Raw genomic sequence first — 5,494 nt, 5'->3', positions numbered from 1 at the left:
CATGTCATGGGCACGGGTGCCAGTTCTTCAAATGCCCGGGGTTTTATTCCCTTCAGGATGTAATGTAACACCCAATGCATACCCTAAATATAGGTATCTATGGCTAACGCCTCAGTAAGCTTGTCTCGATAGTTAAGATAAAGATCTCTCCACCTGTCGATGTAGTCAATGACTGGTTCATCTTTCTTTTGTTTTGTGGTGGTGAGTTCATACATGCTTACAGTATGTCGAGTACTGTAGAAGCGATCCAAGAACTCTCTTTCTAATTGGTCCCAACCATCAATTGACCTAGAAGGGAAGTCGGTGTACCAACCGAATACATTCCCTCGTAAGGATCGCACAAACTATTTTACCATCTGATCACTGTAGGTTCCGGCATTGTTGCATGTCTCCACAAAGTATGCAATGTGTTGCCTGGGGTTACCTTTCCCATCGAATTGTTGAAACTTTGGGGGTTGGTACCCTAGTGGCATTGACATATGATCAATGCGCTCAATGTATGGCTTAGTATACATTGAGGATGATTGTCGAACACCCCCATACTGAGCACGTATTGTGTCAGCTATCAGGTTTTGGAGTCACTGTACTAAGAGGGAGGCAATCGAGGCATGTTGGGTGTCTCGTATGTTAGTATGTTCTGGCAAGTCCTCTCGGGGAGGGTCTACTTGCGGGGTGAATCCTAGTGGGTGTGAAGGCCCCTGACTGGATGCCATCATTTGCATTTGTTCCATCCAATTCATGAGAGAAGCAATTTGAAGGTCCTTCTCTTCCACTATCTTTGTTAACTTAGCGATGGCTGCAACCATCTCAGCGAGTTGTTCTTCCATCGTAGTAGCTCCCGCCATCAAGACGAGTGTTACCGAGGTGTAGGAGCGAGTCTGCATGTAATCAGACCCTCCAGTCTTGGAATAGTTGGGACGGGAGCCGGACCTTGATCCGGTGCTCGATTCCGCGTCCGACATTGGCATTCCTCCACTTGGATACTCAAGCGGATTTGTTGTGATGAACCCTTTTGTCGGGGCTACCCCCTTCATATAAACGTCCCTTACCGTTGGCAACCTTGAAGGTCCCTTTTTGCCATTTCGGACTTTTGAAGGAACCCCTTGAATTCCATAGAAGGCGAGAGGTGCAACCAGTTGGGAATCCCTGGGCCTTGTCATAAGGCGGGTGGTTGGCCTCTCGTAGTTGGAGGCTACAAATGCACTTGATCCAGATGAGCTTGAGCTATATGTGGTGTTTTTCTTGTTCTTGACAACACTTGAAACGGTTTTCTTTGGAGCCATGTGTCCAAATCATTTGTCAAAAATAAACTTGATGTATTGACTTGAGAGATGAGAGGAAAGAGAGGTCCCACCAGGCATGCCAGAAATTTGTCAACATAAATTTTGTGTTAAATTTGGAGCACAAAATTAATGCGGACAAATTCAAAGAAATTTAATTTTTTTTTGCAGAAATTTAAATGGGATACAAACTCTCTTTTTCTTGACAAAGAGAACCCTCTGTTTCTCTTATCTTGGACAAAATCCAAAACCGCGATTGGAACTTGCAATTATGAGAAGCACGTAACAATCGGCAAAATTTCCCTCACAGTCAATCGACGATTGGAACACAAATGGACAAAAAGAATGTCTTCAATTGTAAAAGGCTCTTTGAATGTAGCAGATTTGAAGAGGTCTTCTTGGCTTCAAGGGTTCAACGAAAACCCTCTTTGATTGTAGTAATTTGAAAGAAAGATCTTCAATGGCTTAAAGACCAAAGTTCTTCAATCGATGTAGCATGGAGTTGCAGCAATTTCGAAGCTTCTAATCATTATAGAACCAGAATCCTTGCTATTTCTTCATGCAATAAGAAAAGCCAAAAAAAAGAAAACTTTGGACGGGTGGTGAAGGGAGGAGCCGAATGGGAGCAGGAGCCCCAAAAAGGGGAAGAACTTTGGTCTGTATATTCTATGCATATTTGCTCCAAGAAGGAATATTTTGACACGTTCCAAGAGAGGAAGATAGGTGTTGTCTCCTTGGGTGATGGATCTACATGTAACATCACAAGTGTTGGGACAAAAAAAATGAAAATGTTTGATGGATTGGTTCACACTTTGGGTGGTGTGGCATATGTCCCAAAAATGTGCAGGAATCTAATATCACTTAGCCAGTTAGAATTCAAGGGATGCAAGGTTGTTGCTATAGATGGAGTTATGAAAATCACACATAACGATATCATCCTGATGAAGGGAGAAAAATGCAAGGTTTTGTATCATCTGGTTGGGAGTACAGTGGTTCCCAACCTCAACGAAATGTTGGAAACAAGTGCTAATAGAGTGGAAACATGGAGGGTCTCTTTTGCGGATAAAGTGGCCACATGGAGGGTCTCTTTTGCGGATAAAGTGGAGACAAGTGCTGCAAGTTTCCAAGGTATAGATTATGGTGAGATGAAGACTCCTGTTGGAAGAGAGGAAGGATCGAAGTCCCCCTCTAAAGTTAAATAGGATTGTTAGCTTGGGTACAATTACACAGGTACATTGGCTGTCTTGTTTAAATCAAGTGGAGTGAGAATCGAATGATTCAAAAAATGTGTAGTTAGTGATGTTTTAAGGTAATGGAGGTTTGTGGTATTTACAAACAGGTGGAGGCACAAATTGATTATCTCTAAGGTGGTTGAAAAATAAGCCAAGGTGGAGATTGTTGGGATTGTATCTTATTTTGATAACCGCTGGATTAATTTTAATCTAATGGTTGGTGTGGTCCCTCTTTAGGTTAAAGAGTTTTTACATACAAAAGCTTTCTTTTGTATGTAGTGTTAAGGTTTTTTAGGAGAAAAGGTGAGAGAGAAAAAATACAGAGTGCTCTTGGTGTGAGAGTGGTTTCTCTCTTGTTTTTGTTCTTCGGCTTGAGAGGAAAGGAAGAATGGGTTTACAAGGGTAAGGTTAGTTTGGGCTGCAAGTTGCAAGGTACTTGTATTGTTTTTAGTTTGCTTTCATAGTGAAGAATAAATTTCGTTTCTCCCGTGGACATAAGCGGTAAGGCCGAACAACATAAATCTTTGTGTTCTTTGTGGCACTTATTTTATTTGTCTTTGCTTGGATTTCTTTTTTTTTCGCTACTATTAGATTTCTCGTGGTTGTTATTTTAAATACCTTGTGATTTTATACTTTGGGTGCTTGTTGTGAGGCCCCAAAAAATTAAACACATTGAAAAAGAAAAAAATAGAATGGAAGAATATAACAAAAGAGAAGAAGTTGGGGAAGGGGAGTAAGGTTTGGGAGAAGGAAGAATAGAGGGAAGAAGAAATTTTTTATGAATAGTTAAGGGAAGTTGTTGAAGAGTTTTCAAGAATGGTCGTTTGGTATCTTGGTATCAAGGGAAGGATGAATCTTCCCTTAAGAAAGTTTGTGATTTCAAAGTTGTAATTTGGTTAGTTTATTTTGAATTGTCTTTAAGAGAATTATAATTCCTTAGTTTGCTTGGAAGTGTTGCCTTAACACTTGTCTAGGTTGTATCTTGTTTTTATTAATGAGTTTTATTCTATTATAATAAAAGATTCAAATGAAGTAGATGTTTTTGTTTGGATAATCTTGGATTGATTTTAAGGCTTAGGTTGGCTTATTAGTTTAGTTTCTAAGCTAATTAGGTAAATTCATTGATTGTAAAAGTTTGGGTAAGATTGAGCAAACTCTAGGTTTAGTCATAGAATGGTAAAGGTATTTGGAGTTAGATCTTGAATTATAAGGGTTAGGTGAAAATAATCCAATTTCGGGTGAAAAGGGGATGATTTTGTTGCTTTCAAACACTCCCATTAAACTCTAGATATCCTAAAAACCCATCCACCAAATTTTAAACTCAAAATACCAATTTTGCCCCTCTTACGAGAGAGATTCCAAATTGACTACTATCGTCATATCATCATCCTCGAAATCATAGATCTCCATTATCACACCTCTTCCAAGACCTCCAAACCTTGCCATTAACTTTCTAGAGTCTTGATCAACCTCTCATCAAATTTTAGACCTAAAATCTCTATTTTACTCCTTTTACGAGAAAGATTCTGATTCAACTACTCTTATTGCCTACCACTCTCAAAATCATAGATCTTCATCATGGCACCCCTTTTAGGACACTTAGACCTTACCAATACCTTCTTAAACCTCCCCATCAAACATCCATCAAATTTTAAGCCTCAAAATACAAACTTTACCCCTCATATATAAAGATTCTAAATCTTCTATCTTTGTCAGCCACAATTATCCTAATTCAAGATCTTCATTGCAACACACCTCCAAAGACTCCCAAACTCTACCAATACCTTATTAAACATTTATACTGATCACCTACCAAATTTCAAAACCCAAAATTACTCATTTTATCCTCATATGAAAAGATTTTAAATCAACTATCTTCATTAGTCATCACTCTCCTAATTCAAGACCTTCATCTTGGTACACCTTCTATACATCAAAACACTACCAATACCTCCTTAAAATCCCTGATCAACCATCTAATGAATTTTAGATCCAAAAAATGCCCATTTTGCCTCTTGTATAAAAGGATTCTAAACCAGCTATCCTTATTAGCCATAATTATCCAAATTCAAGATCTTCATCATGGTACACTTTCCAAGACTTCAAAACTCTACCAAAACCTTTCTAAACTTCCTAATCTACTACCCACCAAATTTCAGATCCAAAAATACACTTCATTGACTACAAATTCAAGATCTTCATTGTAGGATACCTCCAAAGATTCCAAAACACTACCATTACCTTCCCAAACCTCTTGATTAAACATCCACTAAATTTTAGACCCAAAACTATCCATTTTACCCTTTATACGAAAAAAGAATTAAATTGAGCCCTCTCATTAGTCGTAATTATCCAAATTCAAGACCTTCATCATGACATACTTACCAAGACATCAAAAGCTTATTAATACCTTCCTAAACATTCCAATTAATCATCCATCAAATTTTAGACCCTAAAATACCCATTGTACCCCACGAATACAAAGATTTCAAAATAAATACTCTCATTGGCCGCAATTAACCTAATTCAATATCTTTATTGTAGCATAACTCCCAATACCTCCAAACCCTACCAACACCTATGTACACCTCCTAATCAACCATCCATCGAATTTTAGCACCTAAAAATACCTATTTTGCCCCTTGCACAAAATGATTCCAAATCAGTCATTCTCATTTGCTACAATTATTCTAATTCGAGATAATCATCGTAGCATAACCCCCAAGATATCTAGACCTCTCCCTCATTCTCATTTCTAAACATTCGAGAAAGATTTTGAATACCCATTGTACTCCATTCTAATTCGAGATAATCTTCATTCTCATTTCTAAACATTCTGATTAATAATCCATTAATTTTTAGACTCAAAATACCCATTATACTCCATCAAGAAAGATTTTGAATTGATAGCTTTTGTTGCTGGCTATCCTTTAAATCACGATTTCTTGCCCTGACACACCGCTCGAGATTGTCAAACCCCAT

Source organism: Nelumbo nucifera, chromosome 1 (genome assembly GCF_055504915.1).
Source record: "Nelumbo nucifera cultivar China Antique chromosome 1, China Antique-T2T, whole genome shotgun sequence".
Lineage (NCBI taxonomy): Eukaryota > Viridiplantae > Streptophyta > Magnoliopsida > Proteales > Nelumbonaceae > Nelumbo > Nelumbo nucifera.
The sequence above is the reverse complement of the archived record's forward strand: the minus strand, read 5'-3'. Positions refer to the sequence as shown.